Source organism: Schistocerca nitens, chromosome 7, assembly GCF_023898315.1.
Source record: "Schistocerca nitens isolate TAMUIC-IGC-003100 chromosome 7, iqSchNite1.1, whole genome shotgun sequence".
In the NCBI taxonomy this organism is placed as follows: domain Eukaryota; kingdom Metazoa; phylum Arthropoda; class Insecta; order Orthoptera; family Acrididae; genus Schistocerca; species Schistocerca nitens.
Window position 1 is genome coordinate 102,326,051 of NC_064620.1, and position 23,228 is coordinate 102,349,278.

At 44.3% G+C, this 23,228-nt stretch overlaps 1 protein-coding gene and 1 non-coding gene across 3 annotated transcripts in view; both read left to right on the forward strand.

The window, feature by feature from the left end:
- LOC126194944 (uncharacterized) overlaps positions 1-23,228 on the forward strand; it is a 420,126-nt gene that overhangs the window by 183,080 nt on the left and 213,818 nt on the right. The gene's annotated exons all lie outside the window — the stretch shown is intronic.
- Positions 8,775-8,849, forward strand: Trnap-cgg (transfer RNA proline (anticodon CGG)). Its single transcript has one exon. It is a non-coding gene; the product is annotated as a tRNA-Pro (tRNA).

Sequence of the window (23,228 nt, forward strand, 5' to 3'; positions counted from 1 at the left end):
TAAACTGGAATCGAAAAATAAAGGGAGTAATATTCTTCTCGGGTGTGCAGCCGGATCATAATGTCATCTTGACACAGTATTTCCGCGGTCCAACTTGCCGCCATCTTCAGGTGAGAGTGCTGGTACACGATCTCGCCGGAACTGACTTCTCAACGCAAGCGGCGGCCCCTATATAGACCGCAGAAGGCTCACAACGCGTGTGCGAGAAGGGGCCGTAACTGATATCTAGCGCAAGTAAACATACCGCGCTGCCAGTGGTGGAAACAGGCGAAATCGAGATATCGCTACCAAAAATTAAAAATTAGTTCGACGATCGAAACACAGACCGTTGTTTTTTAATGTCTGATAACACCGGGTTCCATGTCTTACTTAAAAGGTAACCCTTTTCTCTATAACAAGATTATCAGATAAACGAATCTCTATGGATTCTTTTAAAACACAGTCCTAATAGCGAGATGCGGGGGCAACCATTTGTGTCTCGCCATACAGCATTCTATGTCCCTCTGTGAGACAGTGCTCCGCCACTGCAGATTTCTCAGGCTGAAGCAACCGTGTGTGCCGCTGGTGCTCAACACATCGGTCCTGAATGGTCCGGGTTTGTCTGACCAATATAAGCCTTCCCACAGTGGCAAAGGATCCTGTACACACCGGGCGTCCTCAAACCCAAGTCATCCTTAACAGAGCCAAGAAGCGCTCTAATCTTGGCTGGCGGACGAAAACTACTTTTGATACTATATCTTTTTAGAATTCTTCATATCTTCGAGGAAATGCTACCAGCGAAAGGTAGAAAAGCCACCGATCTGCAGGTATCTTCTGGTGATTCAGGCGAAGGTCCAAACTGGAAAGCACGACGGATCTGTTTATCTGTATAGCCATTTTGCTTGAACACAGCCTTAAGATGGTCCAATTCTTGTGTCAAGCTTTCTCCATCTGAAATGGCATAAGCTCTTCTCGCCATCGTCCGCAGGACCCCCGTACGGCCGCCGCTTGCGCTGAGAAGTCAGTTCCAGCGAGGTCGTGTACCAGCACTCTCGCCTGAAGATGGCGGCCAGTTGGACCGCGGAAATATTGTGTCAAGATGACGTTATGATTCGGCTATACATCCGAGAAGAATATTATCAATTATTACGCCGGGAAAGCCTTCGTAATCACAATCAAGGGAGTACATTTACATAGGACTAAGTTACGTAGCTGCTCCGTCACAACACGCGTTTCGGAGCACAATGTTCAGTGCACTTTGTTTAAGATGTGACTCAGTAGCAGACGACCCCTAAGTTTTCCCAAACTGAACCTAATAAATCGTCCATTACAGTTACTGAGGGCAGAGGTTCATCGGGATAGGCCATTGGATCAATGAATACGTGTTGCCATGTGGGACAAATCAATACTTGTTAGCTCGATCTTCGTATCCAGAAACGCCGTCATTGAGGCGAAAGGCTGCTCGACACACGCAGAGTGCCAAGGACGTAGCTCGAGGGGGGACATTCACCATGACTTCCAAGGGACCTGTGGAAGTAATCGAAGGCAACATGTAGTACGTGAACATTATTGGGGACCACCCGCATCCCTTCATGCTCGGTGCGTTCGCCGACGCAGGTAGCATCTTGCAGCAGGATTACTCTCCGTGACACAAGGCTAGAATGTGCTGCAGAGCCTTGAAGAACGTGATAGTGAACCTGTGTTGATGTCTTGACCACCAAATTTGACTGATCTGAACCCGACGAAACACATGTGGGACGCTATCAGGAATCAGTTGCGCTCCAAACCACCGGGACGTAATTTACGCGTGGCCTGAGAATGGAGGCCAACGGCCTTGCTGCAGTGGCTACATCGGTTCCCGTGAGATCATCGAAGTTTAGCGCTGTCGGGCGTGGTCGGCACTTGGATGGGTGACCATCCAGGCCGCCATGCGCTGTTGCCATTTTTCGGGGTGCACTCAGCTTCGTGATGCTAATTGAGGAGCTACTCGACCGAATAGTAGCGGCTTCGGTCAAGAATACCATCATAACGGCCGGGAGAGCGGTGTGCTCACCCCACGCCCCTGCTGTCTGCAGCCTCCATTGAGGATCACACGGCGGTCGGATGGTCCCGGTAGGCCACTCGTGGCCTGAAGACGGAGTGCTGAGAACAGACATATGATGCCGTGCCACGTGCCTCCGGAGACGTATCAAGGACTTATACAACCCTTACCACGAATTCCTCTCCTGTGCAATCCTCTTCACCTCAGAGTAGCATTTGCAACCTGCGTCCTCAATTATTTGCAGGATGTATTCGAGACTGTCTTCCTCTATAGTTTTTGCTCTCTACAGCTCCCTCTAGTAACATGGACGTCATTCCTCAATGTCTTAACAGATGTCTGTCATCCTTTCCCTTCTTCTTGTCAGTATTTTCTACATATTAATTTCCTCGTCATTGCTTACCTTTTCAGTTCACTTAATTTTCAACATTCTCCTGTAGCAACACATCTCAAATGCTTCGATTTTCTTCTATTCCGGTTTTCCCACTGTCCGTCGTTCACTACCATACAATGCTGTGCTCCAAACGTACAGTCTCAGAAATTTCTTCCTCAAATTAAGGCCTGTGTTTGATACCAGTAGATATCCCTTAGTCAGGAATGGCCATTTTACCGTCCTTATTTCTCCGTCCGTCATTGATTATTTTGCTGCGTAGGTAGCAGAATTCTTTAACTTCATCTACTTCGTGACCATCAATCCTCATGTTGAGTTTCCCGCTGTACTCATTTCTGCTACTTCTCATTACTTTTGTCTTTCTTCGATTTACTCTCAGTTCATATTCTGGTTCTCGTTAGAATGTTCATTCCATTCAGCAGATCATGTAACTCTTGTTCACACTCAGGATAGCAATGTCATCAGCGAATCCTATCGTTGGCATCCTTTTACCTTGAATATTAATCACACTCCTTTTATTTCCATCATTGCTTCTTCGATGTACAAATTGAATAGTAGGGGCGAATGACTACATCCCTGTCTTACACCCTTTTTAATCCAAGCACTTCGTTCTAGGTCGTCCACTATTATTATTCCCTCTTGGCTCTTGTACATATTCTATATTACCCGTCCCTCCCTATAGCTCACCCCTATTTTTCTAAGAATTTCGAACATCTTGCACCATTATACATTGTCGAACGCTTTTTCCAGGTAGAAGTTTCTTAATTTTTCTTTAGTGGTGCTTCCATTATCAACCGCGTCAGAATTGTCTCTCTGTTGCCTTTACCTTTCGTAAAACCAAACTGATCGTCATCTATTACTTCTTTTGCATTCTTCTGTATATTTTTGTTGTCGATAACTTGGATGCATGTGCTGTTAAGCTGACTGTGCGATAATTTTCGTACTTGTTGGCTCTTGCAGTCTTCGGATATTTTTCCGAAAGTCAGATGGTGTGTCGCCGGACTCATTCATTCTACACACCGACGTCAATAGTCTTTTTGATGCCAGTTCCACCAATGATTTTAGGAATTCTGATGGAATGTTATCTATCCGTTCTGCTTAATTTGATCTTAAGTCCTCCAATGCTCTCCTAAATTGTGATTGTAGTACTTAATCACACAATCTCTTTTACACCGACTATGTTTCTTCTTCTATCACATCAGTGAACTCTTCCCCCTCATAGAGGCCTTCAATGTACTCTTTCCACGTATCCGCTCTCTCCTCTTCGATTAGCAGTGGAATTCCCGTTACACTTCTAATATTACCATCCTTGCTTTTAATTTCACCGAAGATTGGTTTCACTTTCCTGTACGCTGTGTCAGTCCTTCCGAGAAAAATTTCTTTTTCGATTTCTGCTGTATTGCGTTCCAAAGGTTTACCATCACACTGTAAAGTAGCTGGGCATTATGTTTCGGCTGATCAGAGTGTGAATTTCGCCTAATCTGAACACTGTTACTGTACATAATTTTTTTCGTTTATTTTACATCTACAGGGAATAAGATTACGTTTAGTGTATAGGAAAGATATTAAGCCGCCTTAAAACCAATTGTAAGATCACATCTTTATGTGTGGAACGATTAAGCTGCGTTGAGTCACTCTCACCGTTGGTTGTCGCCATTATAAAATGCACGCAAGGCTTTATAAACACAGACAGTCCACTGCCAAGGATATTGACTGAGTGGAATTTTACGACTTCTACGATCAGCAGCAAATCTTAATATTACAACTCTAGCGTCATCGTATTTTGACATTTTCTTTTCCATAAAGATGATGCGACTTAATGTTATGGCGTTTTAATTGCAGGCATTAGCGTAAACAGCATCAAAGTCAAATGCCGCCTGTACGTAGCGCTATCGGACGAACCTCTGACATCATATGCTTGACCTGTGGCCTCTCCAACGCCACAACTCCTACGCTGGTAGCCGATGCCTCCGGCCTGAGTTAATTTCCGAAATGAGTCGTGTACAGAGACAGTGTTTACGTAACAAGCCAACTTGCAAAAGCAACAGGACTCGTGACCATCGTATTTATCTATAGTGCCCTTCACTGAGCTCGTTACCTCAGTTACTAGTAACGCACTGATACTAGCGCTCGTTTTGCCTCGTCCCTCAAAGTTTCCGCAGTTGACCGAGCTGGCTGCTTGTGCTGTGATGCGGCTTGGTACTCCGTTGCTTTACAATCATGTATTTATTTCACTTACCGCATTTTTCATGCTGTCAAAATTCTATCTAATCAGGCATTCTATGCATTACTTTAATGAAGACAGCCATGTTCAAGTGGTTCAAATGGCTCTAAGCGTTATGGGACTTAACATGTGAGGTCATTAGTCCCCTAGACTTATAACTACACTACTGGCCATTAAAATTTTCTACACCACGAAGATGACGTGCTACAGACGCGAAATGTAACCGACGGGGAGAAGATGCTGTGATACGCAAATGATTAGCTTTTCAGAGCCTACACACACGGTTGGCGCCGGTGGCGAAAGCCACAACGTGCTGACATCAGGAAAGTTTCCAACCGATTTCTCATACACAAAAAGCAGTTGACAGGCGTAGCCTGGTGAAACGTTGTTGTGATGCCTCGTGTAAGGAGGAGAAATGCATACCATCACGTTTCCGACATTGATAAAGGTCGGACTGTAGCCTATCGCGATCGCGGTTTATCGCTCGCGACATTGCTGCTCGCGCTGGTCGAGATCAAATGACTGTTAGCCGAATATGGAATCGGTGGGTTCAGGAGGGTAATACGGAACGCCCTGCTGGATCCTAACGGCCTCGTATCACTAGCGGTCGAGATGACAGGCATCTTATCCGCATGGCTGTAACGAATCGTGCAGCCACGTCTCGATCCCTGCGTCATCATATGGGTACGTTTGCAAGACAACAACCATCTCCACGAACAGTTAGACAACGTTTGCAGCAGCATGGACTATCAGCTCGGAGACCATGGCTGCGGTTACCCTTGATGCTGCATCACAGACAGGAGCGCCTGCGATGGTGTACTCAACGACGAACCTGGGTGCACGAATGGCAAAACGTCATTTTTTCGGATGAATCCAGGTTCTGTTTACAGCATCATGATGGTCGCATTCGTGTTTGGTGACATCGCGGTGAACGCACATTGGAAGCGAGTATTCGTCATCGATATACTGGCGTATCACCCGGCGTGATGGTATGGGATGCCATTGGTTACACATCTCGGTAATCTCTTGTTCGCATTGACTGCACTTTAAACAGTGGACGTTACATTTCAGATGTGTTATGACCCGTGGCTCTACCCTTCATTCGCTCCCTTCGAAACCCTACATTTCAGCAGGATAATGCACGACCGCATGTTGCAGGTCCTGTACGGGCCTTTCTGGATACAGAAAATGTTCGGCTGCTGCCCTGGCCAGCACATTCTCCAGATCTCTCACCAGTTGCAAACGTCTGGTCAATGATGGCCGAACAACTGGCTCGTCAGAATACGTCAGTCACTACTCTTGATGAACCGTGGTATTGCGTTGAAGCTGCATGGACAGCTGTACCTGTACACGCCAGCCAAGCTCTGTTTGACTCAATGCCCAGGCGTATCACGGCCATTATTACGGCCGGAGGTGTTTGTTCTGGGTACTGATTTCTCAGTATCTATGCACTCAAATTGCGTGAAAATGTAATCACATGTCAGTTCTAGTATAATATATTTGGCCAATGAATACTCGTTTATCATCTGCACTTTTTCTTGGTGTAGCAATTTTAATGGCGAGTAGTGTACTTAAACCTAACTAACCTAAGGACATCACACACATCCATGTCCGAGGCAGCATTCGAACCTGCGACTGTAGCAGCCGCGTGGTTCCGGACTGAAGCGCCTAGAACCGGTCGACCACAGTGGCCGGCCTTTACCCATGTTCTACAGCTTCGTCTTTATCTGTAATCTCCAAATCATTGTGATTGTATGCCAGAAAATAGCTGCCATTGTATCACACGCAAGAGTGTCTCCGTTAACTATTTGCGAATCGAGTTCGGGAAGAATGACTGCTTCAACGTCTCTGCGTTTGCTGTAAATGCTTTAATCTACGCAGTTCGACCGCAATCGATGCGTAGAGAGTTGTAGTATATTCCTTGATTTCTCGCTTAACTTTGTTCTGCTTTCGCAGTATAATTAGCATCTCTTATCAAGGGTCTGCAAATCTAAGTTTTTCAGCATCTCGGCGGCGCACGTTACAGGGTCTGGGTCATACAAACCTGGCACCATTCATGCTGCCCCTTTATGTATATGTTTATTCTCCTCACAAGTATTTTGTAAGAGTTCCTTTTGTAAATTTCCGCAAGACCTTACCGAAAAAGTGACGTCCACCATCTGCTTCACCTGTGGTTGATCCTTCGTGATTATTCCATTTCGTATCCCTACAAATTTTGCACGAGTTGACTGATTCCAGTTACGGTTCAAACGGCTCTGAGCACTATGGGACTTAACTTCTGAGGCCATCAGTCGCCTAGAACTTAGAACTACTTAAACCTAACTACCTAAGGACATCACACACATCCATGCCCGAGGCAGGATTCGAACCTGCGACCGTAGCGGTCGAGCGGTTCCAGACTGTAACGCGTAGAACTGCTCGGCCACTCCGGCCGGCGATTCCAGTTATGGTAACAGTTGTGATTGACATTGTAGTCATAGCATGGCATATTTTTTCGTTTTGTAAAATGCAATGCGTTTCTGAATATTTAAACCAAGTTACGAATGTTTGCACCAATTTGAAATCTTATCATTATATGCTGAACGTTTTTTAACTTTTTTTTTGGGGGGGGGAGGAGGGATTGGGGGGACGGGTTTTTGATCATGGAGAAGAGTGTCACCTGGAAAAAGTCTGAGGTTACTCTCAGTACTTTCTGCCAGGTTATTAATATGAAACATGAACTTCAAGGGACTCAGGACACTACCACGAGGCACGCCGAAGTTACTTCTGCGTCTGTTGATGACTATCTATCCAACATTACATTCTGTGGTCTCCTATTGAGAAATCCTCAGTCCAGTTACATACAACATGTATGCAATCTAATAGTTGGTACGTCGGTAACCAGTGACATCAGGGATGCCCTGCATGGGAGGTGTCTTGTGTGGGTAGTATCGGAATGCCTTCCAGAGGTATACCTACAGGGCTGAGCACAGAGAGGTTGGAGAAAGAAATGGATAACGAGGATGGGGACAAAGAGGTGGACAAAGAAAGGGGGATGAGGAGATCGATTGTCAGTGAAGTTCAGGAGGAGACGGACAGAGATGGAAGGGATGGACAAAGGAAGGGGGAAGACATGGACAGACAGAAAGGGAGAGGATGTCAGGGATTGACGGACAAAAGGGGGAGGAGGAGATGGACAGAGACTGGCAGGAATGGATGGACAGAGGGTGAGGAATAGATGTTGGCAACAGTAAGGTAATTACATTATGGAATTATGTTCCGAAATTTTAGACGGCACATACGCAAGAGGAGGCCTTACTGTACATATCGACAATGTTTTCTGCCCAGTTATGATGCCAAAGTTATGGCCAAGTAATTTACCAGTCGCTTGGGACTTTACTCTGAGCGAGAGATCAGCGACAAATGAAAGCTAAGTGAGTGGCCAATGGCGTAGAGTACTCTCTGTAAAACCGGTCCTAGCGACGTATTTGTTTTCAACTCTTTCGGTTGGTTCTCTAGCCAAGGATGCCTATTACTGTGTCCTCCATAGGGCAGCCCGACCGACGATAAAAAGACGGTATGTTTGTAAGCTTCCCCTACACGAATGATTTCTGAAACGCGATATTTAAAACTGCAGCTTTCCTTTTTTAGTCCACTATTGCCACAACAGACTGGTGCAATATGACAGCATAAACCAAAATGAAACTTCCTGGCAGATTAAAACTGTGTGCCGGGCCGAGACTCGCAGTCGGGACCTTTGCCTTCTGCGGGCAAGTACTCTACCAGTTTTTCTTATTTTTTATTGTTTTTTATTTTCATTTTTTTTATTTTTTTTGCATTTTGTTCGTTGTTGATGGTTGTGTTTGGTCGTTGCGGACGTCACATGACATCCGTTGAAGTTCGTTGTTGATCCTTTCACTCAGTTTTTTTTTTTATTACAGAGGCCAACCAGCTCTCTCAGCGAACACTCTGAGCTACCGTGCCGGCTGCCAACTGAGCTACCCAAGCCCCGTCCTCACAGCTCTACTTCCGCCAGTAACTCGTTGCCTACCTTCCAAACTTTACAGAAGCCTGCAAGGTTCGCAGGAGAGCTTCTATAAAGTTTGGAAGGTAGGAGACGAGGTACTGGCAGAAGTAGAGCTGTAAGGACGCGGTGTGAGTCGTGCTTGGGTAGCTCAGTTGGTAGAGCACTTGCCCGCGGAAGGCAAAGGTCCCGAGTTCGAGTCTCGGCCCGGCACACAGTTTTAATCTGCCAGGAAGTTTCATATCAGCGCGCACTCCGCTGCAGAGTGAAAATATCATTCTGGAGAAACCAAAATGTACACACTGTGGCCAGGGGCCGCTTCGTGAAATTCCGGGGGAGGAGTAGCATGACGCTGAACGACTTGTCGGCTGGCTCTCGGCCCCTGTAATTGATGCCTCTTGACGCGACGGCGGCCGCCTTTCCCGCAGTCCCTTGCCGCGGCGCCCCGTTGTTTCAGCATCGGTAGCCGACCCCTCCGCCCCCTGTGTAAACTAGGTGAGATTGCACTCCGCGGTGGGCAGTTAAGCTGCCTTGCTGCCTCGCGACGTACGACCACTTCGTGGCGCCGTAAAGCCAGTGACGTCACAAGACGGCACCGAATGGCGCGTTCTGTTCTCGTTTATTAGTGTAACATCCGACTGAAGCATCTCCATCAGCAGCAAGTACTAGAACTAACCACACTAATCGTCAACGTACAGGGAATCTAGAAACCGTATGAGGCGTTTAGTCTACACTCCTGGAAATTGAAATAAGAACACCGTGAATTCATTGTCCCAGGAAGGGGAAACTTAATTGACACATTCCTGGGGTCAGATACATCACATGATCACACTGACAGAACCACAGGCACATAGACACAGGCAACAGAGCATGCAAAATGTCGGCACTAGTACAGTGTATATCCACCTTTCGCAGCAATGCAGGCTGCTATTCTCCCATGGAGACGATCGTAGAGATGCTGGATGTAGTCCTGTGGAACGGCTTGCCATGCCATTTCCACCTGGCGCCTCAGTTGGACCAGCGTTCGTGCTGGACGTGCAGACCGCGTGAGACGACGCTTCATCCAGTCCCAAACATGCTCAATGGGGGACAGATCCGGAGATCTTGCTGGCCAGGGTAGTTGACTTACACCTTCTAGAGCACGTTGGGTGGCACGGCATACATGCGGACGTGCATTGTCCTGTTGGAACAGCAAGTTCCCTTGCCGGTCTAGGAATGGTAGAACGATGGGTTCGATGACGGTTTGGATGTACCGTGCACTATTCAGTGTCCCCTCGACGATCACCAGTGGTGTACGGCCAGTGTAGGAGATCGCTCCCCACACCATGATGCCGGGTGTTGGCCCTGTGTGCCTCGGTCGTATGCAGTCCTGATTGTGGCGCTCACCTGCACGGCGCCAAACACGCATACGACCATCATTGGCACCAAGGCAGAAGCGACTCTCATCGCTGAAGACGACACGTCTCCATTCGTCCCTCCATTCACGCCTGTCGCGACACCACTGGAGGCGGGCTGCACGATGTTGGGGCGTGAGCGGAAGACGGCCTAACGGTGTGCGGGACCGTAGCCCAGCTTCATGGAGACGGTTGCGAATGGTCCTCGCCGATACCCCAGGAGCAACAGTGTCCCTAATTTGCTGGGAAGTGGCGGTGCGGTCCCCTACGGCACTGCGTAGGATCCTACGGTCTTGGCGTGCATCCGTGCGTCGCTGCGGTCCGGTCCCAGGTCGACGGGCACGTGCACCTTCCGCCGACCACTGGCGACAACATCGATGTACTGTGGAGACCTCACGCCCCACGTGTTGAGCAATTCGGCGGTACGTCCACCCGGCCTCCCGCATGCCCACTATACGCCCTCGCTCAAAGTCCGTCAACTGCACATACGGTTCACGTCCACGCTGTCGCGGCATGCTACCAGTGTTAAAGACTGCGATGGAGCTCCGTATGCCACGGCAAACTGGCTGACACTGACGGTGGCGGTGCACAAATGCTGCGCAGCTAGCGCCATTCGTCGGCCAACAGCGCGGTTCCTGGTGTGTCCGCTGTGCCGTGCGTGTGATCATTGCTTGTACAGCCCTCTCGCAGTGTCCGGAGCAAGTATGGTGGCTCTGACACACCGGTGTCAATGTGTTCTTTTTTCCATTTCCAGGAGTGTATATTGGAAAAGCGAAGCTATTGTTAGCGATTACTGTAGAATATTTTCCAAGCTGTATGATACCGACGCAGAGAACTCCTAAGTTCTGTGAAAACAGAAAAATCTCAGTATTCTGTTACGGAAATCTGATGAGATGTGTGAGGTTGGTCAGCCTACTACTTACTCCAAGTCTATCGAACATATGCATTGCTGTACTTGCAAATGCTACAAATCACCTTCTAGAAAAAAACATGAAGCTTCCACTATTGCCTTCAGAAAAAGTCACTGAGACCAAAGAAAATTCTCAGTTACATAAAATAGGACTAAGCAAGAAGTGCAAGAGATTTACCTCCCCGTAATTCCATAATTCCCATAACTGTGACCTACATTGATCCGAACAATGTAGTTCTCAGTTATGGGAGTTATGAGGAGGTAAATCTCTCCGAACTTCTTGCTTAGTCATATATATATATATATATATATATATATATATATATATATATATAGTCCTCGTCAGAAATTGTAGTTCTTGCAGTGAAATTGTAGCCCCTCTTCTCCTATCACTATTTTCAGCTCACATGCGAGGGAGATGGCGCAGTGGTTAGCATACTGGACTCGCATTGGGGAGGTCGACCTGCCATCGTGATTTAGGTTTTCTTAGATATCCCTAAATCGCTTCAGACAAACGCCTGAATGGGTCCTTTGAAGGGGCACGGCCGACTTCCTTCCCCGTCCATCCCTAATCTGATGAGACCGATGACCTCGCTGTTTGGACCTTCCCCAAACCAACCATCCAACCAATCAACTCACATACGGCCTCGAATTGCCTTCCATTGCTACAAACACGTCTTGCAAGAATTCTCGAAAGGTCATGGACGGGGTTTAAATCAAGGCTACGTGCAAGCCTTCGATATCTTCATCTTAAAAACAAATTTTTGTGGTACAGAAACCTGGACAGATAGATTATCTTGTTGAAACATACTTTCGTCTTGTAAGTACGTCCTCACATATTCTAATCCATTCTGTCTCTAGCATCTCACTGTACATCAGAAAATTTGTTTAACTGAGGCTGATTCTTCATAATATGTCTCATAGAAACTACAGCAGATACAGAAAACACGATACCACAGCTGAACTGATTAAGATTTCAGCTACATACTGTTATTTTGCAACATAGTCACCACCATTAGTTATACATTTTTTCCAACGGTGAGAGAGGAAAATGTTGGCTATGTAGTCCATCTTTAACAGCACCAGGGAGGCAGAAGTCTAAAAATCCTGTATCACGACTGTAGGATGGATGTGGCTGCGCATTCCAGCCAAACCGTGTAGTAAGTTACATGCACGAAAACTGTTGTGGAACCTAAGGTTATAATGTTGCAAGAAGACGTTTATCTCATTCTGCGGTGTGAATCTGGGAATTCGGGCATTCTGTCTAACCAGAATCGTGTTCTAGCGTTATTCATTGACATTTTCTTTAGGCTCCGAATCCCAGAAGACTAAAAATATCACTAAACTTGGAACTGTCTTGAACTTACACTCCTGGAAATGGAAAAAAGAACACATTGACACCGGTGTGTCAGACCCACCATACTTGCTCCGGACACAGCGAGAGGGCTGTACAAGCAATGATCACACGCACGGCACAGCGGACACACCAGGAACCGCGGTGTTGGCCGTCGAATGGCGCTAGCTGCGCAGCATTTGTGCACCGCCGCCGTCAGTGTCAGCCAGTTTGCCGTGGCATACGGAGCTCCATCGCAGTCTTTAACACTGGTAGCATGCCGCGACAGCGTGGACGTGAACCGTATGTGCAGTTGACGGACTTTGAGCGAGGGCGTATAGTGGGCATGCGGGAGGCCGGGTGGACGTACCGCCGAATTGCTCAACACGTGGGGCGTGAGGTCTCCACAGTACATCAATGTTGTCGCCAGTGGTCGGCGGAAGGTGCACGTGCCCGTCGACCTGGGACCGGACCGCAGCGACGCACGGATGCACGCCAAGACCGTAGGATCCTACGCAGTGCCGTAGGGGACCGCACCGCCACTTCCCAGCAAATTAGGGACGCTGTTGCTCCTGGGGTATCGGCGAGGACCATTCGCAACCGTCTCCATGAAGCTGGGCTACGGTCCCGCACACCGTTAGGCCGTCTTCCGCTCACGCCCCAACATCGTGCAGCCCGCCTCCAGTGGTGTCGCGACAGGCGTGAATGGAGGGACGAATGGAGACGTGTCGTCTTCAGCGATGAGAGTCGCTTCTGCCTTGGTGCCAATGATGGTCGTATGCGTGTTTGGCGCCGTGCAGGTGAGCGCCACAATCAGGACTGCATACGACCGAGGCACACAGGGCCAACACCCGGCATCATGGTGTGGGGAGCGATCTCCTACACTGGCCGTACACCACTGGTGATCGTCGAGGGGACACTGAATAGTGCACGGTACATCCAAACCGTCATCGAACCCATCGTTCTACCATTCCTAGACCGGCAAGGGAACTTGCTGTTCCAACAGGACAATGCACGTCCGCATGTATCCCGTGCCACCCAACGTGCTCTAGAAGGTGTAAGTCAACTACCCTGGCCAGCAAGATCTCCGGATCTGTCCCCCATTGAGCATGTTTGGGACTGGATGAAGCGTCGTCTCACGCGGTCTGCACGTCCAGCACGAACCCTGGTCCAACTGAGGCGCCAGGTGGAAATGGCATGGCAAGCCGTTCCACAGGACTACATCCAGCATCACTACGATCGTCTCCATGGGAGAATAGCAGCCTGCATTGCAGCGAAAGGTGGATATACACTGTACTAGTGCCGACATTGTGCATGCTCTGTTGCCCGTGTCTATGTGCCTGTGGTTCTGTCAGTGTGATCATGTGATGTATCTGACCCCAGGAATGTGTCAATAAAGTTTCCCCTTCCTGGGACAATGAATTCACGGTGTTCTTATTTCAATTTCCAGGAGTGTATTTCTTGGAGAATGGACTTCCCTTGTTAAAGGTAAACACTTTCTAAGGCTAGGATCGCATAAATATCTATTTATTTACAATCTATTTCGATATACTTAACTGTCATCTTAATGTCTTAAAAAATTTGTATTATAAAATGTGTTCATGTCGAGTGAGACCTAGTTAATTCTTGCGCTAACCCAAGCAATGCGTGATTTTCCTTTAGTACAGCAGGCTGCCCGAATCATAACCCATGCACCACCGAAATTTCTGCTCATTGCTACCTGCTGCTCCGTCCTCAGATCATGCCGACAATACTGAAATCCATCCGGGCCATCCCAATTTAGCGTCTTCTTATCACTGAAGGTCACTTTGTTCTATTCTCAAGTCCACGTTTTTTAGCCAACTCTGATCTAGCCTCTGTACGTTTGGATGTCAGAGCAGGTTTCTGCAGTCATTTCTTGAATGCAAGATGTTTTCATTTGACAAAATTTGTCCTACATGTCTGGCAGTTACTGGCATCTATGAATCAGTAACTAATTGACAAGAATAACGGTTTGTGGCCCTTGGTTTGGGCAAAAGTAATCGTTTCGACGCCACAGATAATTTTCTGCTTTGCCCGTATTTTTCGTTCTGTCCATATCGCGTTTGAATCTAACGAAACTATAAATCACTGTACTTGACTGGTTCAACTTGTATTGCGCCATCTTATAGATACCACCAACTCGTAGGAGAAATACTGTCTGACCAGGCTGTAACAGCACTGCAATACGCAGGTGAAAAGCAATGTCAGACAATGTCGCTCACTCTCCTAAGACTACAATAAATTGTCCTGACAAGAGCTTGCCAACACTCAATGACGTAATCATTGTGACTTAAAATAATCGTCTGTATTAACACGACCATGTCACGTAAGATTTGATATTCAACTTCTGACACTATAAATTATATTACAGCTCGCTACGACGTCACTATGCATGAAAGGATGGACACAATAACATTTTCGTGGTATAATGGGTTCAGTGGTAGCTATCTAGATATTAATTACAACAACGCTTCTATCAGGGTACACTAAGTTCGACAGATAAATTACCACCGAAGCTGGTATGTCACGAGAAAAATACTAAATGCAAGAGTCTATGGGGTGTAGGAGTAGGAATGATTTATTCAGCCGGCGGCTGTGGTCGAGCGGTTCTAGGCGCTTCAGTCCGGGACCGCGCTGCTGCTACGGTCACAGGTTCGAATCATGCCTGGGGCATGGATGTGTGTGATGTCTTTAGGTTAATTAGGTTTAAGTAGTTGTAAGTCTAGGGGACTGATGACCTCAGATGTAAACTCCCATAGTGCTTAGAGCCATTTGAACCATTTTTTTATGTATTTATTTTACCCGTAACAGCAACCTACAGTGAAGGTTACTCTGTATACTCTGACAACACAACTAAACACTTTCGCGACAACGTAAATACCAGAAACGATAGCTTTCGTATATAACTGATGAATACGTCATACAGATCCGTTGTCTCTTGTAGTTCCTTCTCTTTTAAAGCCTCAAAAAATAATCGTATATATACTCAATCAGTGTGTAAATTTTTACGTCAATCGGAGAATACAGTCACAAGACAAAGATATAAATTTATATTCCTTATCTCTCTTTTTCAGCCAACGAAACCTCTACAAGTAGTGCCTTGCTCCAACAATATCTTTGACTCTATTGAAATTTTATCATAGTAAACTATTTCGTTAATCTCAAACTTTCAGAATGAAATGGAATAACTTTTAATTTATAATTAATCACTATTCCATAACACGCAAACTTGCTTTTCCTGTCAAAATATTAATTATCTTTCTTTCGTTGCAAGTCGTTCACTGAAAAATACTATTCCTTCTCTTTAATTTCTTTGAAGTTTGCTTTTAACAATACTCCAGTCTTTTACTTTATTGGACCTTGCATTTACTTTATTCCGAAAAGATATATTCAAGCTTTAGTCTGCTTTTAAATAACCCTGTGACTACTTTTTTCTTGTAATAGTTTGGGGATAAAGAACATGTCGGTTACTGAATTTTAAGTATAAAACTGTTTTCTTTATTTCCTGCAATTAAATCATTTACAGGTACAAATTTGCGTTTTATTTTACGAGTGCTGGTCCTCTATTCAAAATCCCACTAAGCTGAAACGTAATAGAGAAAAATAAAACAAAAAAACCTGAGAGTCACCGGCACTTTTCAGCTGTATGAACCTCAAATAATCAAAGCTCAACCACTCCAGCTGTTGACTTCCGTGACCCACTAATATTTAAAACTCAAAACACAGCACTCGATTATCTCTTTCAGAGAGAATTGCCGTGTTCTCTGTCCGCTTGCTTACGTGGGTGGCACCGTGCTTGCGTCCCATGCAAGCGCGCTCGGGTTCGATTCCCGGCCGGGTTGGAGATTTTCTCCGATCGTGGATTGGGTGTTGTGTTGTCCTCATCATCATTTCATCCTCATCACCGGCGCGCAAGTCGCCTAATGTGCCGACGAATTAAGTAAGACCTTATAACGATATGTTTACGTAATGTGTATACATAAACATACAGTTATAAATGTCCCCGTTCGTAGTCTCTAATTATAACAATATGTTACTTTTGTGCTGTAACATATAGCTATAATCAGCGGTGGAAACATATTTGCGAACGCCGACCGTGTGCGGCTGTTTCTTGTTGGATCGTCTGATCAGTCGGAAGTTGCATTGCAGAGGAGAGTAAATGCCTATTCAAAATATAATTATTTTGGATAGCTCAACATGAATTTCCTAAGGGACCGTAGTTTATCATGCATTTACCAGTAGAATATGGCGCGGAGAAAATATTTCGCCGCATGCAACTTCCGTCCGAACTCGACGAAAGAATTCGTGACTGTGAACTCTCTATTTGGCAGAAACATATAGAAAATTAAATAATTTCATGAAGAAGTGAGACATAGATTCTATAGTAAATGAATAGTCCATACACCAGTTCCATTTAACTCTGAATTTATGGCAAGTAATAGACAAACTTACACTGCAATGACGGATTTAACATGGATGCCGTTTTGACTGGCACTTCTCTTAATGAAAACAATTCCTTCGACGTTTTCACATACACGTCGCACAATAAATCTGCTGCTAGGCACTTTTAGTATTACACATTTACTTTACACTAGAACAATATTAATTTTGACAATAATAATACGGCGGCAAGACATGCGCGTCCGACACAAGTTACAGGAGACAAGAGAAGAATGAGTAACTGTTCATCGAGAATATCTCGTACATCTAAACAAAATGTGTAAAAATGTTCTTCTTCTGTCCGTTTTTCGCGCCGCGGTTTTCAAAGTCAATAATTCACAGCATCTCTGACGGCGCTTCGACAATAAACAAGTTACATCACAGGTCGTTCACCTTTTACATTTTCGCAACATTATTTGCTAACTGTAGCTGTTGTCGAGCGACTGCTCGATTAATTAATGATTTAAAATGATAAGGCAATCACATAATGTTACATTGCCTTCCATGGGAATCTTGGAAATCAAGGAGATTACCAAGATTCACATGTCGCCGTTAACATTATGGGATTGAGTACTTTACAGATTTACATTGATCAAACACAGTATTCCTGTCATTTGATTATTAGGATTACACAAATATGGTGATCTCTCATTCATAGACAAAGTCAGTTCTTAAGGTAAAGATACACCAAAAAAAATTTAAAGACTAAGACAGTAAATCTACGAAGTTTACAATTATACTCATTACAGTCTTTTTTTTTTTTACAGAGTTCATAACGACCATCTTTGTGGCCTCAAGTTATTGTCCAGAGCTCATAGGCTCTTTGCTCCTGAAAGAAAACACATAGGATTCATCTTTTTATACACACATAGTTCTCACACATGGAATTTCTCACACGTGTCCATTTTTATACACATATAATTCTCACACATGGAATTTCTCATACGTGTCCATTTTCCATTGCTCACTAGTTGTTATAATTTTTTACACTGTCATTGTTTGTGTATTTGACAGGTAAGTTAAAATTTGATTCTTCTCCAGGTGAAGCTTATCCCTTGAGAAGTTGGATCGCTACTTTGCGGTCTCCGAGTAGAAAACTTTTCATCAGCTCTGGCGGGCGAGTCTCACTCGCACGTTACGTACACACGTTACATGTAACAAAAAATATAAATACCCATTAGTCTAAAAACTAAGCTTAAATCTATTTTAGGACTTGGGATTCATAGGAATTTGACTTTGTCACTATTCGCGTGTGGTTTGGCTGTTCGCATTTCATCCACGGGATATAACATTAGCATAGTCTGTGATATGTTGTGAACTCATATAAAAGTCTTTTATTTAGGAGCGGCTTTCATGGAAAGTCCGTTTCGTCGAACTGCAGCGGGAGTGCTGTGCAAGTACATCACTTTAAATTTAACGCGTTTGTTGCGTCGATGGACGTTGACACAGGCTGATTGTTAGAGCTGAATCGCAACTCGAGGCGCTCACTAGCCTCCACGCGGTACTTCAGCTTTTCCGCGCACGGTTCAGTGAACACGTTGCGTCGATGGTGTTGTGGTTTGCTGAGCTGGTGCGGAGACTTCATTGAAACCATCCCTGTCTCCACATTTTCCAGCCGATTTTGAAGATTTTAAGGTAGGCTAGCGCTCGCACTTTGCAAAGCAGCTAACACACTTGGTTTCCGATGCACTGCACGTAATCACATCACCGCCTTCGGTTATACAACCGGACTATCATTGTCCGTCGGCCTAACTGCACGTTTAACACTTTTTATCTTCATCGTGTCTGTGGCAGACTTCCACACCATTTTAAGCCTTCTTATACACTACTATGTACACAATTTTTTTACAGTTTATAATCAAATAGTTTGTCTCACTTTGAAGCCTGCTAATTGAGAGCTTCGTTTATCATGTCCATTTCAATTTCTGTTACTTTGTTGGTAACTATCTTTAACATTTCGCTTTACATTGTTCATCATCTTTCTCTAAGACTAATTATGCTTTTAGTTCACAGTCACAATACATTAGTTTCTCCGATCTGTTAGCAATTATTATTATTTTAATTCATTTCAATCGTTCTTTCTATTTATTAGATTCATTAAAGTTATCACTGTCATTTCAACAAAAATTCTCTTTTTACTAGATGTGAGGATCAATCAGTCACATTTGATCGCCCTCTCACATGAGAACAGAACACCATTCAAGAAAATATTCAAATTCCTTATCGCGATCTCGGTTTGCGTCTCGGATTGACTTTAAAAGGAAAAATAAAGACATTTCAAAACTAGCTTTTCCCGATTTCATTCACGCATTTCCTTTCGAAAATCGTATGCCAAATCAGCCTTCCACGCCAACCGCATTTCTCAATCTGTGACGTCAAGTCTACGGGACGGGCTTAGGCGGGTTAGGATATTTACACAAATTCAGAAGAAAGACATAGATATAATAGTACATAGAAGAAGAAATCTAGCCAACAACTCCTTGTTCCTTATGACTTAGAAATTAATTTTCCTTTGCGCCGTACGTCTGCGTACGCGCTCCAATTACAAACTAGCTACTTTGTTTTGCCGGCGGTTTCATCGTCATTTTATTCTCGCCTTGACGCCTGCTTGCGCTACATTGCATTGACCTCTATATATGACCTTAAGTCATCATTGCTTTGTCCTTGCCACTTACGCTCTTATACTTGGTATTTATTTCACTTATGGCTTTGAATGTATCTGTCCTGCGTATTGCAATTACAATTAATGCTACTTTGTTTATCTAGCTGAAGGATAGCGCTTTCGTGGTGATGGTGGTACTTACAAGTAACTCACATGCTTCGTGAACATTACGTTATTTTATTGCAGAGATGAACCTGTTCCAGATTTCTATGTACATTGGAACTTAATCTAGACATAGCTGACTTAGAAATTAGTTACTTGTTTTCCTTTTTAGTGGGATCAGGAACCAATAATTGTCAAGCGACCCTTGTCCGTGACGAAACTAAATTTCATTTATCGATCATTGCTCCTTGAACTTAAAAAAAAAATTCTTACATACTATGTTTTATTTTCACTTCTTTAGCATTTCATATCGCAGAAGCCGGCTTGTTAGGCACATCCTTCGCTTTATATTTGATTTTTCTCTCTTAAATATTATCTCCTTAAAACTAAATCTTAAAACTAGAGTTCTTGGAGTTGATCACTTTCTTTGTTAAACAAGAATTTGTTTTTTTATTATTTATCAGCTTGTCTGTACTTAAATTATGGCTCAAGATAACATATTTTAAATTCTCTGCTGTATAGCAAGATAGACTCACTGACGTGTAATTTATTCTAAGCATTTTTTTAACGAAGTCAGATCAGTTGTCACTTAGTCACTAGCGGCTAACCTTCTCTTGCCATTATAAAGCTTTCCTTTTGGCTTATTCTGTAGCATGATACTTTTTAAGATCAGAGTGATGGTATAACCCTTTTATTTTTCCATTTGCGGGATCAGAAATCAGATAACAACCTGTGTGCGGTATACGAAGGATCTCGTAAGGTCCCTCAAAAAGACTTTGCCATTTTCGATTTTTGTGTAAGAGCAACGATGGTTTAAAGTGTGTTTTTAGCAAGACCTTTTCGCCTACTTTATAAGTTAACACCTTATCTCAGTACAAGTACGTCATAGTTAGTCTCTCCGTCGAAGTGGTAGCCCCCATTCTGTCTCACAGCATCACTTAGGGAGCTTTCAGATGCTGAACTTAGTTTTCCTGTTTGTGTGGCTTTGATTGGCCTTCATCATTAGAAATTTCGACCAATCTGACATTATGAGAACACTGAGGAACAAAATTACTGTTATGCACAAACCTCGTGTCAAAATGTTGCTGCGTTTGTTCTGGTGTCCAATACGTGTTACTGTCTTCCGCGTTTGCGAAAAATACAGTGGGATTGTAATGCCTTCGCGGGGTCTGATGATTTTTATTACTATTATGATTTCCGGAATTGTTACTGTGAAATCCACCTTCACACTGTGGTTTGCCGTTAAACTGTGTGTTTCTGTACATTCCCTGCGCTTGATTTTTACTAGGCGCGGAGTTGTATTGGTATGAGTGGGCGTTATCAGCTGTTTGTTGCTGCCCGTAATCTGAGTGTTGGCTGCGCGAGTACGGTACATTCCATTGCGATCCGCTCTGCTGTTGCCAACCTTTTTGACTGAAACCGTTTCCAAACTTCTGCTTGTACGATTGATTGCCGTACTGGTTACCAGTCGTGTTATACACGGGATTGAATCTGTTGTGTTGATTATGTCTATTCCTTTTGTGCGGATACCCACTGCCTTTATTTCCGTTTTGCCAATCGTTACTATTTTTTGACCGTTCCCTGGCTTTTCATAGCCGTTACTGTCGTAATGTTGTGGCCAAGAATTGTGCGGAGTATTCCGCAGTTTGTTAGCTCTCATGTCCTCATAGATCAGGTCTAGGGAATCTAATATCGACAGAAAGGTATCTGGATCATCATCTAGTATGGCTATCAGCTTTTCACGAATCGAAATGGGTAATTTAGACTTGAGAATCATAATTACATCTTTACTATTGATAGGGTTATCCCAATACCTAATTTTGCCAAGATATTTTTCGAAGTACTTTCTCAGGCTACTATTCCTGGGGTCAAATTGTTCTGCATTATAGACTTCTTTACGAAGGCGCTTCTGAACACCTTCGCTCCAAAATTTGCTGAGGAAACAGTGCTCAAACTCCTCATATGTTCGACACTTATCAACCATTTCGGTTCCCCATATTGCCGATTCGCCACCTATATACCCGGTAACAAATTGGATACGCTGTCTATCAGTCCACGAATTTGGAAAAATGCCGGAGAATCCACGAAGAAAAACAATTGGGTGGATATTTCGTTTTTCCGGGTTAAAGGTTTGAAAAACTCGATGCTTTATCATGCTTTCTTCCTTCATCATTTTTACTAATGAGTCAGATTGTTGGTTTCGTTGACTAACTGGAATATGTGGTGGTGAAGTGTGTTCATTAGATACAACAGGTATTCGGAATTGCCGAAATAATTCATCTTCTTCCTCTGAGGCTAAAGAGTTAGGATAATTCGGTCTCTGTATTCGGGAACTACTACTCACTTGTGCCTTCAGGTTATTTAGCTGTTCCGTTACCTCTTGCTTCCAATTTGGTAATTCTTGCTGAAGGGTACGCCTAATGCTACCGAGTTCAGACATTACGGTATCTCCGGAGCTTCCAGGAGCTGACAAGATACCAAGAGTGGTTGCTTTCACAGTCTCTACTAGGTCTTTGTTAATTTTATCTTCGACAAATTTGTCCTTTCCAGCAATCCAGTTCTCATACTTTTCTCTAAATTCTCTCTCATGACTATCTAGTCTCTCCTTTACTTTCGTTTCCGTTTCCAGAGTCAAGTTTGACATTCCCTCGGTTAATTTTTCTACCTGCGTAGTTACTCTGTCTAATCTGTGATTAACCGTGGTTACGGTGGAATCAAGATTCTTGGTTGCGTTTCGGATGTCAGCTGTCTCGCTTTGCATGGTAGCTAAAGTGTCATTCAGTTCGAAAATTATTCCACTTCGCATTTGAGAAACAGCATCCTTAACTTGCTTTGCTACTTCTTTGGCTACGTTTTCTCTAACAGTTTTTATTTCTTCGCTTACTGTAGACAGTTTATCTTCAATCGAGTCTAACATTTGGCGATTTTCGTCTTTCAAATCATTTTTAATGGAATTCACCATTTGGCGATTTTCCTCTTTCAATTGGCTATTTCCGTCCTGCATCATTTGACTTATTTGAGTCAGTAGCTGTTTGAATACATCGTCTGTCACTACCCCTGAATTGCTTTCACCTGCCTCCCTTGTAACCGGTATATGGCTACGACTACTAGTGGCAGAAACTGTGCTGGCATTGTCTAGTTCAGTACCGGTAACATTATGGTGTGAGGCACCAAAGTCCGTAAGATTTCCCACTTCACTTTCTACAATTGTTTCTATTGGTGTCTCAGCCCTATTAATTACCGTGCGGGACCGTAAGCGACGCGACACTTCACTCGTTTCATTCCGTTCATTTGAATCTAGTGATGACATTTTATCGTCTGCCATAGCTCACTTATTTACAAACAGTAAGTCAATGAAGTTCGTTTGAGCTACGGCCGTCAGCTGTCGACAGAGATGTAATTTATCGGTTGCGAGTCGGTTGTCACTGCTACGTCACAAGATCGGAATGTCGGGAGATGCACGTCACGAGAACAAGAGACTATTCTGGACCGTAAAGAAAGTATGGCTGCACACTGTTCAAAATAAATGAAAACTAAGGCTGGTCAGCTCCGTGAACAGGCAGCGGACATTTAAAAACAAATGATATGCAATACACAACAATGGAATTTAAACAATACTTGAAGAAATTACTAATCTACTAAATGCAATCTACTGAATTCAAAGCAAATTTTTACTGCAACTACTAAAGATCATCACAAATTGATTAATGTCGGCTGAAATTAAGGAAGCT